The sequence below is a fragment of the Meleagris gallopavo genome, chromosome 12 (genome assembly GCF_905368555.1).
Source record: "Meleagris gallopavo chromosome 12, MGAL_WU_HG_1.1, whole genome shotgun sequence".
NCBI classification, from domain to species: Eukaryota; Metazoa; Chordata; class Aves; order Galliformes; family Phasianidae; genus Meleagris; species Meleagris gallopavo.
The window spans coordinates 15272182-15286135 of record NC_139415.1 but is presented as its reverse complement, the minus strand read 5'-3'; positions in this window follow the sequence as shown (position 1 = coordinate 15286135).

The window sequence follows — 13954 nt, the reverse complement described above, 5'->3', positions numbered from 1 at the left end:
TTCCAGAGAGAATTTCTACCAGGAACAATCTAAGCCAACAGCTGCGACAGGTGGAAGGGAGATAATTGGGCAAAGGCTGCTTCGGCCAATTCGCGTTACGGGGAAATACCAGCCCGGTGCCGGGGGTGCTGTGGGGCGACTGGGGGAAGCGGCAAAACCCCGATCAGAATTATAGACAGACGGGAAAAGGCGGAGGGGAACAACTCCGAGGACACAGACTCCCCGTCTGGTGCGGGCAGAGGGTCCCGAGAGCCGCAAAGTTGCCCCTTCGTCCGTCTGTCCCTTCGCTTTGGGGTTCAGAAAAGGGCGTTTCTCTGAGACAACTTAATGCCCGGAGTCCTTTTCTTTTAAACTGCTTTTATTGCTATTGCACTTCCTACCGCAAGATGCAGAGCAAGTCAGCGGAGTTTGTATTACAACTATGTCATAATGTTTCACTGATGCAAAACATGTAGCCAGAGGGGGTTGCTAATGATTCCTGGATTAGAGAGAGGGAGAGCGAGAAGTGAGAAAAAGAAAACCTGGTTTCCTTGTTGTTTTTTTTTTGTTGTTGTTTTATTTTGTTTTGTTTTGTTTTTTTGTTTTGTTTTTTTGTTGTTGTTTTTTTTTTCCGAAGCTACGTAAACCCTTCCCGTGAATATCCGCCACTCGCAACATCTCAGCACCTCGCACAAACACGCGGCTCTGCCACGAGCCTTTTAAACCCCGCAAACGTTTTGCGTCTTCCACCTCTTCATTATGTTCGGAGTCTATTCATTTCAGGAGGATCTTTCTTAGAGAACGCCAAACTTTGGGTGTGGGATCCCGTGGGAAGTGGAGCTTTCCCTTCGGGATGGGAACCGCTGTGAAGTTGCCGTACTGTCATCAGAATAAAACACTTCCCCTGTCCCAGAGCCACGCACACCGTGAGGGCAGCTGCTCCGGGCTGGGAGCGTGGCGATACCCCCCTATCCCCAGCGAGGTTACTGGGATGCAGAGGAGCACGTTGCAGAGGTGCCCCAGGGCTTTCCTCGCCCTCCTCCTGCGCTGGGCTCTGGGCCCGCTCGGCCCCGGGCAGGGTTGGGATGCTGGGAAGGTTTGGGAGGGAGGTTATAACCCAAAGAGCACCTGAGCAGAGCGGGGCAGGATGGGAGATTTTCGGGTCTCCCGGCCCATCCCGTTCTATCAGGCGAAAATGCAGCTGGGAAAAATCCGTCCCCTCCCCCACCAGTCCATAACAACAACGATTATCAATATTATTATCATTGTTTTCTTCCGAAAGCCATGCGGGGAGCCGCCGTTGTCAGAGCGGAGGGACCGGGCCATCGGCACCGCCCTTCCCCGTACTCTCAGCTGGGCCGGGTGCAGCCCTGCCGCGGCGCGGTGGCCTCAGCCATCTCCATCCTTTTCCCGTCCCGGGGCAGTCCCCTCTGGCTCCTCACCGGTTTCCCCAACCCCTGTCCTCTTGTCCCGGCCCAGAGAGGACAGAGGAAGGTTTGTACGGGCAAAGGCACTGGGAAGCATCACGGTCAGGTGGGACCAAATGGCCTGGAGCATCCCCAGAGAGAAAAGGGCTGGAGCCAGGGCTGAGCTTTGCACCCAAATCCCTCCTGTGTGGGCAGCCCCCAGCCCTGCTCTCCTGCCTCCCTCTCCGGCTTTTTTCTTTTATCTCCAGATCTCGCTCGGAGGAGATGAAAAATAAAAAGTTTCAAATGTGACCTAGTTCCATCTCCCCCTCCCTTCCCCCTTTCCTTTAGATATTCACGTCATCTATTAAGTGGGGGGGAGGGAGGGAGGAGGGAGAAGCTAAATTTACGAGGTCTGGTGGGTTCTGGAGTCTGGGTGCTGGGAAACAGGTGTTGGCAGTTCGCTAGAGTGTCAGTCAACTTTTGGAGATGAAGTCATTAGGGAGGTAGTCTCCTCGGAACAATCTGGTGGTTGCAGTCGGAGTTAATTTATACTGAAAAAAAAAAAAAAAAAAAGAGAGAGAGAGAAAAAAAAAAGAAAAGAAAAAAGAAAAGAATGAAAGGGGAAAAAAAAAAAAAAAAAGCCTGTAGAAATACCGAAAGGGACAAACATAACGAGAACAGATTCACACTCCTACAGATTCTGCCACTTGGAAGTCACAGCCTGAGAAAAATAGCCGGCTATGGCGGAGCGGGGGGGGCTGCGGGCGGCTCCGGCCGGGCAGCGGGGCCGGGGGGGGGACGGACCGAGAGCAGAGAGCAGGGAGCCGAGAGCCCAGAGCCGGCCCTGGCCGAGAGGGGTCCCGCCCCGTCCCACCGTCTCGGTTCCAAAGGCGACCGGAGGCGACAACTGTCCGGGAGGCGGCTGGCTGGGGTCACCTCCTCCCCACCCCCACCTTCCCCCCCCATCCACCGGGGCTGGAAATTGTCAGTGACCCTGAACTGTTTCTCGGCTGCGTTTGAAAAGGCAGGCGATCCGCGGGCCGAAACAAAAGGTTTCGTGTGCACAAATACAATCTCCTCGGGGCCTAAGCAGCTCTCCGGTGCCGTATGGCCGCAGCCGCTCCGCTCCCTCCGCCGTGGAAGGGACGGCCCGGGGGGGATGGAGGGGGGGGGAGCGGCCGCCGAGGCGTGGTCTGGCGCTGCCCGTCAGAGCCGCTTCAAAGCGGGGGAAGCACCGCTGCTCGGCTCCCATCGCCCACCCCCCCCCCTTTTGGAGTTCGGTGACAAATCACCTCCGTTGTACCAACCACTTGTTTCTTTTGGTATCGCGGGGAAAGATTTCATTAATGCTCCTCCGGCCGCCCTCCCCCCTTCCCCTCCCTCCGAAACTATTCTCTTCGTTCCGAGTGTGTCTTCTAATCATAATTAAAATCGTCTCATATACATCGGCGTCTCTCGTGCGCATATTGAATTGCAGGTGACCGGACGGAATGTTATTTCACTCGAGTCGCTCATTTTTACATTTCCACCAAAAAAAGAAAAGGAAAAAAAAAAAAATAGAGACTCCCCCCCTCCTCGCCCCCCGCCCTCAGCCCCCCTCGGCCGCAGATAAGGCGGATTGTGAATATCGATAGGGAGGAAAGAGGCAATAGTCGCAATCGATCGCTTAACAGGCGGCCGTCATGCATCACGTTCAATTCCACGGCAGCCCAGCACTCCACTTAATATAATTAAGATTAAAACTCAAGTGGTGGAGGAGGGAGCGCCCATCGATGGCTTCGCAAGGACAGCAGCTGCCATCCGGGCGGGGGTCACCGTTAGTGCCGCGACATCCCCGTCTGTCCCACATAGAGCGCCCATAGGTGCGGGCTGCGCGGGTGCGGAGGTGCGGCTCTGACCCTGGGCGGAACATCACCCTTAGGGCTCTTTATTTCCCCCCCTTTTTTTTTTCCTTCTTCTTAAGAGCCGTTATTTACAGTCTCATAATTAAGCCAATATGACGGGTTTGAACCAGAAATCCAGCCCCGCTCGCTGTGCGAGAAGGGGGACCGAAGCCAAGTTTATTGTCTATCATTTCAAGGGGTTAATTTACGCGCTATTATCGTTTCTGTGCTGCTGAGGCCACAAACGAAGCATAAATCGAGGTGCCAGGGTTCCGTTCCGGGCAGTGTGACAGGCAGGGTGCACGGCGAGGGCTGGAAGCAGCCGCCCACAGGGGGTCTCCTCCAGCATTACGTTCATTATGGGGGTTACCCTTCCTGCGGGTTTTTTGTTTTTGTTTTAATTTATCTTTTTTTTTTTTTTTTTTCTTAGCAGCCGTGCTTTGTTCAGTTTATTTCCCGACACCCTTTTTCCACTCGACGCTGTTGACCCCCCCGGGCAAAAACAAAAACAACGAACCCATAGCAGCACAGGGCCGGACGGTGCCCTCCCAGCGCTGCGCTCCGCCGGGCGGCCCCGCGCGTAACGCTGAGCCGATGGTCGCGTCGAAGAAGCTCGGAACGATCTGAGCCGAAGGAATATTAATCAAATCAATCAGGGTTGACAAATGAGAAATATTGGAGGGAAGGTGGTAATTTACAACTTTGTTATTAGTTAAGAATCTCCCGCCTTGTAAGAGTAATTAATAACTCCTGGATGGGAACGATTTGGAGAAGGGAAGACGACAGCGCCTTGAGATGAAGCAGGAGAGAGGCAGAGGGGCTGGGAAGTGAACTGCGCCGCCGCGAAAGAGAAATTGCAAATGATTTTTTAAAAGCCGTCTGCGGGGGCATTATACATAGAATATGGATGGAACGTATACAGCCCTGTAAACATGGCATATTCAGAGGGAGGGCGAGAGAGAGAGGGAGAGCAGACGGGAAATAAGTACTGAAAAATAAATCAAAACATCGATTCTTGCGGTCGCATCTCCCATCCAGAGATGAGACGCGGCGCTGGATTTCAAAGTACTTCAAAGAAATTATACCCAATATGCAAAATGTGCGAACTGGAAAGCAGAGGAGGGGCTCCGAGCTGCTCCCAGAGATGGGTTCTCCCCCTCTCTCGTTCATCCCCGCGCTCTCTCAGCAATGGCTGATAAATGTGAAGACCCCAAACACCCGCTCAGATGGGAAAACTCAATTGTCTGTAATGTTTATAGTGTTAACCCTACTTATCTGCGGAACGCTCCCCCCCCCCATCCCTCCCTTTTCACTTTCCATAGCCGCTCATTGATTATTAGTCTGTACGGACCCCCCACTCCCCCCCTTTCCACGACCCCACCCTCCACAACTGACCAAAATAATGACTTGTTGGAAAACTATAAATCATTTTCGTGTTCGAGTCCCTGAAGACTCTATGTAAGTAAATAGGCTTACTGTGAAACAATGCACAGATCCGAGTCCTTCTCCGGATTGCTTCCAACTGCTGCCATCTCCAAAACTTTTATTTACAAGAGAAGAAGAAGGGGGGGGAAAAAAAAAACTTTGGCAAACTTTATCTCTTCTTTATTATAAGCTTCAGCCTCGCCTTGGTAAGCCCCAGCCTGCTCTACAAAAGGTGGCTAGAGATTGAGATTTATTGGTTTCCAAATGAAAAGATTCATTCGATATAAGAGGTTAACTCAAAGTTCCTTAAACCGTGACTAGCATTGGCAAGGAGCTCTGCCTACTCAGCACAAAGGCAGTTCAAAGAAACCTTTAAAAATACACACAGATATACATACACACAAACACACTCTCACACTTTAGCCTCAACTGCAATTTTCTTTTCATTTTTGTTTCTTTCTGCCATTACAAAGCCCTGAGCCCCTTTGTAGGTAGCTGGAGGGTTCTTTTTTTTTTTTTTTTTTTTTTTTTTTTTTTTTTTTTTTTCCCCGAGCTGAACTTTGCCATTTTGGTGTTGACCAACCCCCTTTTCTTTGGCGGCCACTGAATGAAAAGGCTTCAAGGGAAAAAAAAAAAAAAAAAAAAAAAAAAAGATTAAGAAGTAAACGGGGTGAGGAAAAAAAAAAAAATCCTTGTAATTTATAGCGAGCAAAGCGACGTTTTTAAAAAATAATCATCATCATGCAAACCCCATAGAAAAACCCCAAGTGGGACAAAGAAATGGGGAGGTCAGGCGAGGTGAGGGACGCGCAGAAAGGCAGAGATGCTGCTGCTGCACCGTGCTGTGCTGCACCGAGCGGGGCTGCCCGGCCGTCCCGGAGCCGGGGCTGGGCGTGGGGTTGGCCGTGGGGCCGTGAGGGGCCGCCCGGAGCCGCACACGGAGCGGAGGGTTCCGTCCTGGGTGTGCAGGCTGAGCTATGGAGATGGTAATGAGGGAAAATTAACCCGGCCGTTTGTTACATTGCAGGGAGATCAATGCCTGACCCAGGGCTGAGGGATAGCTTACTTCTGGGGGAAAGATATGAGATAATCGCTCTGAAACACGCTGGTGGCGAAGACAAACAGGGAGCAATTTGAATCTCGCGTTTCATCCTAATAACGACAATAAGAAAAAGAATCGGAATAATCCTCGTGCAGGAGCCTGCGGGCTGCGGGGGGCCGGGGGGGCACAGCCGGCCGGGATCCCCCGTCCCGGGGATCGGGGCTGTTGGTAGGGCTGGGAATGGGATATTGGGGCAGGGATGGAGATTTGAGGGCTGGGAGCAGCCGACCCGGCCGGGATGTCAGATTCGCAACAAAACCTCGAAATAAAACGTGAGAAGGGATTGGATAAATTCATCCGGAGGAGAGAGAGAGAAAGCTGCTGTCTGAAAAGCAGCCAGCGGAGCTAATGAAATCTTTGGGTAGGAATAGGGTACTTTTTTTTTTTTTTTTAAACTAAGACATCGGTAAACCCACAAAACTGGAAATAGTGACAGAGCAAAATGAATCGGCCGCCCATAAAGAGAATAGGAAACACAAAATCCGAGCGGGGAGGGGGGCGGCTATCAGACGTGGAGCATCATAAAACGAACCGCTGTTAGGCAGCCGAGGAAGGTAGCAGCGCTCTGCCCGAGCTCCTGCGGACAACACGGGCAGCAGGACGGGCTCTGACCTCCTCCTATTGTCCGGGCTGCCTTTGGCTGCAGGGAGGGAGAGATGGAGTCGGAGCTGAGCAACATCCAGCGAAGTTTGCTGGGTGCAGCCCTTCCATTCGCTCCTTTGAGCTCAATTCGGAGTTGGTGTAAAACCTGCCTTGTTGTCCGATGCCTCTTCTAGGGCTTTTCCTTTAAGTCAATTCATCCACACTTCTCCCGGACGTTTTATTATCACCCTTATTTTTTATTATTATTATTATCATTTTTTTCTTATTTTTTTCTTTTTTTTTCTTTCTTTCTTTTTTTTTTTTTTTTTTAGGCAAAGCTCAACTGTCAGCGAGAGCAGAAAATTTTAGGTCACCGTACGCTTAATTCCCAGGGGTCGTTAATTAGTAATGTTGCAGGAGTAAAGGCAGAAACTTGTTGGCTGAGATTAGATCATGGAGGCAGGAAAACCTGCCGGTGGGCTCCATTGCATCCATTGCACTCGGGACGACTTTTCTCGTCCCGAAAAATAAAGCTGTCACACACAGCAGCGGTCTCCGAACCCTCGTACGTGAGCGGGGGCCGATCCCGCGGTGTGGGGAAGGCTCTGGGGCAAGGAAAACATAATGGCGTGTGGGGAGACGGGACTTAACGTGAGCAAACAGTCCGTGATGAAGGTTAGGGAGCGGCTGGGGAAGCCGCTGTCACGATTTGGATTCTCCTGACAGGAGGAAGGGAGGAGGGCAGGGTCGCCTGCAGGTTGTGGGGAGGGTAAAGTTCGAACTTCAGTATCTGACCAGCAGAAGGTATTCACCGTTATAGAGAAAATGACGTCGGGAAGAATCAAACGGGGCGGGAGGGGGGGTGGGAGGTTGGAAATCAAACCGCAAAACGGCCCCGATAGCCCGAAAAGGGAACAAACGGGGAAGGCACGGAAAAAAAAGAGAGAGAAAGGGATTGTGCGGTGCCGGGATGTTCCGAAGAGAATAAATGCCAACTGGGAAATCGGAGAAGCGATTGCACAGCCTGTCTGGTCTGGGGAAGCGGGGCTGAAAAACTGCAGCTGGAGCAGAGCTGCCCGTGGCTGCCTGCTTCTCCGCTTCGGTTTTGCGATATAGATCTGTTTTAGCAACAAGTATCCCGGGATCTAAACCGATTCCTCTTGGAGTTTCTTGGAATTTATCCCAAGAGCGATACAGTTTTAGTTGTACGTTGCTTAAAACGCCGCTTCTCGAACGGTGCGAAACAAATGGTCAAAGTCCCGGGGGTTTTTCCCCCCTCCCAGAAATGCTCTGTGACACTCACATCCCCTCCGCACCCCCGGATCAGTTCGAGGACGTGCAGCCGCACCGTCAACCTGAACGCCGAGAATCCGTTAGAACTGATTTAGGAGCACTTGTGGGGTGGGACGGTGGGGGAAAAAAAAAGGAAGAAGAACCAAATAATCGGCCAACTTCTTCCGTGCGCCCACGAGCAAGAATGGTTTCGAAATCTGCTTTTAACCCCAAAGCCCCGCTGCTCCTGTCCGGGTAAAGGCAGGGCTGGGTGGCTGTGAGCAGCCTTTGGTAGAGATGGAAGGGCCTCCGAAGTTGATGTACATCTCTATTTCTCTCCTTCCCTCTCGGAAGCTCACCCAGCAGCACCCCAAGCCGATCCGCCACGACCAACCTCACGGAGCTCCATTTTTTCTAATTTCCCCCCCCAATTAACAATACTATATTTTCATCATTAGAGGCCACGGCTATAAATATCTGTCTATTTCAAAGGGGGAAAAAAAAAAAAAAAAAAAAAGCCAAGACAGGAGGATGGCTGCCTTCCCCCTCTCTTCCACCCCTCCAGCCCCCCCGGCACAGCCCCACTTCTCGGGGCTGAAATGAGGAAAGTCCGCACCGCAGAGAAAAGTGCGATGGGGCAGAGGCAGAGAGGCTTCATTAGTCCCTGGGCCGGGGACGCAGCAATCAAAGGAGCCCAACTGCATCTCTGCAGATCATTTCGGCGCTTCACAGAGCGATTCAGGCTGGAAATCTGTAAAACCCACGCCAACCTTTCTCCTCTCGCTACTAGGCACCCTTTGACACGGCTGTATTGAAGTCGGGGCTGGAAGGTCCTTGGAGGTCTCCGAGTGTGACAGTACTTAGAATAGCGGGTAGATGGCACAATTTTCTAACATTTAGAGAGAAGAACCCACGCTGGGAGCAATAAGTCCATTTAAAAGCCCTTTATTTAAAAGGAACAAAGATAACTGACAAACAAAGTACAGAGACATCTCAATGAAATTTCTAGAGGAGAATAAAAAACTCTCCGCAGAAAAAGGAAAATACAAGTTCTCGGCTTTATTTATTGTCATTTTAAGTACAATACCGAAATTAAATTAAATGAAATTCAAATGTATACGTCTCTAACAAGCCAATATTGCTTCTGGATGTTTAAATCGGAGATCCGGGAGGGTAAAATAGAAGCAGCTATTGGAAAGGAAGGAAATTCAGAAACACGGTTAACGTTTCAGCACGAACACCGCTCTCGCATCCCCGTTGTTTAAAGGACTCCATCACATCAGCACATGCATTTTTTTTTCCAAGACGAATCGTGGTCAAGGGGGGGGGGGGGGGGGGGGGGATGTTAGGTTGGGGGGAGGGAGAGAGCTGAGGTTGGGAGATACTTTCTAGGAAAGGGAAATAATCTGAAGGGCGCTATGTGGCCGCATTTCAGTAATTTTTTTTTTTTTTTTTTTTTTTTAATACAGTGCTTGAATCCAACAATGAATGGTGGTTCCTTCTGAGTTCACTCCTTTTATCCTCATCCACGCTAATGGGAAGGGTTCAAAGCAAGGGCTGGGAAAAAGGGGAGCGGTGTCAGCGGGAGCGCAGCATCTCTTCGGGCGGCGCCTCCGCGTTTGGGGAGCAGCACGAGGACGTTCGGGGGGCGAATCTCCCCTTTTACCATCATCCACCTTACGCTCCGAAACTCGACGAGTTTTGAGGCCTAACGTACATCTCGTCGATGTTTTGGGGTTGAAATGGGGGAAATACGGAAAGAGGAGGGGGAGATGCGGAGAAATGGGGCACTGATCCGAGCTCTGTCCGAGCCTGTCAGCTTCCCCTACCAATAACGCTCCCCAACCAGAGATACACGCAGCGACCGTGTTGGAAAAGGGGGGGGGGGGGGAAGAAAAAGAAAAGAAAAAGCGAAAAATAATAATAGAGAAGAGGCAGTAGGCGGTGTGTTCTCTCGAATCTGTGGTGCTGTAAAGAAATCAGGTTCCGTACAAATGGCTGTATTTGGATGGGTGCTTTTCCGACTTATTTGTTGAGTAAATCTCCCTCACTGCGCTGAAGGCGAATCCCTGTTGATAAATCCATCATTACCGTTTGGGTACGGGGAGACAGCCGCGCCGCTGAATTTATCTTACATTTGTAGCGCTTTAATAGACATTTATTAAATGCTTTTAGAGAGAGACATGGGGCGCCTGATTACATCCTAGTTATAGACAGAACATAAAGACACACGTTAACAGCAATTTACAAGGGGGGGGGGGGGTGAGGCAGAAAGGAATAAAGGAAAGAAAACAAAGAAAAGGCGAAGTTTGGGAGCGGATCTGCTGCAGGCGGTCATTGTGCGCATTTCGGCAGCCGCAGCGATGAGCAGATTTTTCTGCTGCGTTTCTCGGAATACTGAGCGTGGCCTAGGAGCTACGCGTGTGCGTGCGGCCATGGAGGTGCGGCGGTGCGGCACACGCGGATCTGCGCGCACGGATCGAGCAGCGCTGCCCGCACCGCTCCGCTCCGACCGGCGGCAGCAGAACGCAGAGATCGCCCGCGATGGCTTCATCATCACCCTTTCACTCGCCCTCCACCCCAGCTCCCCCCTTCCTCGCCGGCTTTTAACTCTAATTTCAATCTTCTTCAACTGGAGAATCTCCAGGGACCTGGGCAAACTTGTGTAAAATAGTTAAACCGAGCGTGTTTCAAAGAGGATCGCTGAGTTCCTCTTCCTGCCTTAATAAACCGAAAGGCCCGGTTCAAAGACAACACGCTGGAATCAAAATTCAGGCTATCTCCCGGCTCGCACGGCGCCAGCGGGCTCGGAGCAGCGCAGCGTTCCGTGCGTCGGTGGGCACGTAGCGACAAACCCTTCGCCCCGCTTTCTGTGCGCTTGGAAACCCTTCCTTTGGGCTTTTCTCTTCTTTCTCTGCCTGTTTTTTCACCTCCCCGTCTTTCTATCAGCCCCTCTTCCCGCAGTCTCGCAGGCACACGCTGGGCCGCTCCCTGCTCCCCTCGCTCTGCCCTTTGCCAGCAGCTCCCACCGATGCGGCCCCGCGGATCGCCGCGTTTTACTCCGGCTTTCCAGCATCGCCTCCTCGTTGCCATCCCGGCCCCGAGCCCCGCCGAGGCGGCACCGCCGGGATCACAAGCGGCTCGCAGCTCAGACCTTCGCGAAGGGCCGACAGGGACGCGCAGAATCCCCCCTCCCCAAGAGGAGATTCCCCGCACCTCCAGAAACAAACAAACCAACAAAAAATCGCGAACCCATCCCTCCGCCGCTGCCCTTTCTCCAGAACAGTTCTTCTATCTAAAAGTTTCCCAAAGAAAATAAATACAAGTGACACTGTGCCGGGGGAAAGCTCATTAGTTCGTTGTCCAACTCTAATAAAAGAACAGAAGTGCAAATTATAGAGTTCAGCCTCAACACACGCTCTGTCAACTAAAATCAACCGGGCGCAGCCTTGATTCAAATAGCTGCGAAGTGGGTCCGCAATTCTAAACCACCGTCCCCCCCCCTCCCTCCCTTTCCACCCTTCCCACCCCACCTCCACCGCCGCGGGGACATTTGGTGGAAAAATATTGTTCCAAAGGGGGGAATGGCAAAGCTCAGCGTGTAGGAAGAGGGGTGCGGGATCCCATTTCCCCATCGATGATCCCAATGAAGGAACGCGGTGCGGGGCTGGGACGGGGCTGCGGGTGCGTGCGGGGCCGGAGGGACAGCACTGCTGAAATAACATCTCCTTGCCAGCAAAGGTAGAAGAAGAAACGGCCCCTTTGTTTTGGTAATTAGCTAAGCCCAAACTAGGAAAGCAGATGTGTTTGCTTAGCTAATCATGAGACAAGTTTCTTTCAAAGAACTTCTCTGGGCGATTGCAGTCCTTCCATCACAACCGCGTTCCCCTCTCCCTGCTCTCCCACCCCCCTCTCTTTTTATTTTATTTTTATTTTGGCCCATCACGCTCCTCTCCCTCTGCCCCAGGTGGGAAAGGGCGAACCCCCCGCCCCGCTGTGCCACGCCGCTCTGTTGACATTTCATAGGTGGGGGATGGGAAGGGAGAGGAAAAAAAAAGAGAAGGGGGGAAAATAAAGTTTTAATGACATGTATGACATATTAAATTAGGCAGTTTTACAATTGGGTTTGAATGTGATGCTAACTGATTACAACTGTGTTATCAAAAGGGTGATAAGATTTATAACTCCGTGAGCACAAGCCTCTCCTCTTAATGACAATAGATGTTCAATAGCAGAAATCTGGTTTCTATTTCCCAAGAAGAGACGCTGTGTGTCTCCGTTGCCCCTTTATTACCGCAGGACTCAAGATCCTCTCTCCAACAGCTTGGCACTTGGAAACCCACAGGCCGGGAATACCTTTATGGTCCCTATTAACTACTGGGTTATTTACACTTTCGCTGGTGCTTCTCACTCAATACCCGTATCACATCCGACGGATAACACAGCCCCACTCCGGCCCTTTCGCTGCGTGGTTGGGGTTTGCAGTTCGCGTTTCTTTGCTTTACAACATAATGGGGGGAGGTGGGGGGGGGGGAGGGGGGAGGGAAATAAATAAAAAAAAAGCAGCGCTCTGTCCCTCACACCCTTCTCCTCCCCAGCTCCCTAAACCAACACATTAAGCAAACTTTAAAAACTGGGTTCCTATTACAAAGCAGCGCCCAGGACTAACTGCTTTAAAATTACTGCATAATTAGATTTAGTTGAATTTCACCATTAATTAGGCAGCCGCACTGCGGGGAGCCTTTGAAATCTGAGAAAATGGGAAAAATCATCTGAAGCACGTTTTTTAAACCCGACTTCAATAAATCCTGACAAGGCCCGCATTGCTCCGTGTATCTCTTTCCACCCTACAAAGCAAAGCGGAGCGAGCGCGATCCCCGGGACCCACGAAAGTTTTAATTAAAATAAAAAGAACCCCCCAGCCGGCTTCCCACCGCCGGAGCGCCTCGCAGCGGCCCGGTCCTCCTTCTCTCCGCACCCCCCGGCCTCCCACCCCCTTATTTTGTCGCATCTGCCGGTGCTCCCCGAACCCACGGCGGGTCCGACCCCGGTGGGTCGCGCTCTCACGGGGAGTCGCTTCCCCGGTTCGCCGCCGCGCTCGGAGAGCGGCGCGGCTCCGCGGGGCTCCGCGCCCTCCGCCCCCGCCGCTCCGCCACCCGCGGCCGCCCCCGCTCAGCTCTCGGGCCCCCCGCGCTGCCGCTGGAAGCGGCGGATCCGCGCGGCGCGCAAACCGAGGCCGGGGCCGCCATGTTGTGGGTTGCGGCACATCGCAATGCCCGGTGCGGAGCTTTTCCCACGCGCTTCCCACCGCGGCTTCTCCCTCCCCGTCGCGCGGAGCGGGGGTTCTCCCCCACCCCCCTCCCACCCCCTCTCCAACCCCCCGGGTGGGAGCCCGGCGGGGCCGCGAAGCTGCGCCCGGCCCCGGCAGCCCCACGGGCGGGCCGGCACCGCCCGCCAGGCGCCTCCTCTCGCCCCAGCCCTCCGCTTTTGTCTGAACTTGGGAGAGCCGCCTCCCCTCCGCGCCCCCTCCGCGCCCGCGCAGCCGCCTCCCCCCCCCCTCCCCACCGGCGGGGCCGGGGAAGCTTCGGGCGAGCGGCGGCGCGGAGGAAGAGGAGGAGGAGGAAGAGGAGGAGGAGGGGAGGCGAAGCCCTGCGCCCGAGCTGCGCTCTGCAGCTCTCGTTCCGGGTCGCCTTCGGGTCTCTCCCCGCCAGTCCCCGCGCCCGTGGTGGGGAAAGAATCGAGATTTAAAAACCCAAACAAAAACAGAAAAAAGAAAAAAAGAAAAAAAAAAAAAAAGAGAGAGAGGGTTTGGGGGGGGACGGCAAGGGAAGAAAAAAATAGACTTAAAGGGAAAGAGTCGCCATGTTTAGCAGCTTTTTTTTTTTTTTTTTTTTCCTCCTTCCCTCTTTAAAAAAAGATCTCCTCAATTCCACATAGAACAAGCTCCTCGATCCCAACCCTCCTCTTTTGTCCAATTCAATCTTTGGATAGATCTTTTGTTCTAACTCAGCATGAAAAGAAAAACTTTCTTTAAATGCTATAAACTTAAAACTAACTGCAGTCCCTAAACAAATCCCGCTCGGAGCAGCGCAGACCCATCTAGGTCTGCACATCCACGGGGCTCGTGCGTGCGGGTGTGCGTGCGGGTGTGCTCTGATTGAACCCTGGTGCTTTTCTGTTTACTATTATTCTCAGCGAACCAAAGCTTGCTGCGAGGAACTTATAAATACAGAGAGAGCTTACAGGCTTTACGACATAAAAAGCGGAGAATGTTTTGGATTTGAAAATCATAAATTATAATT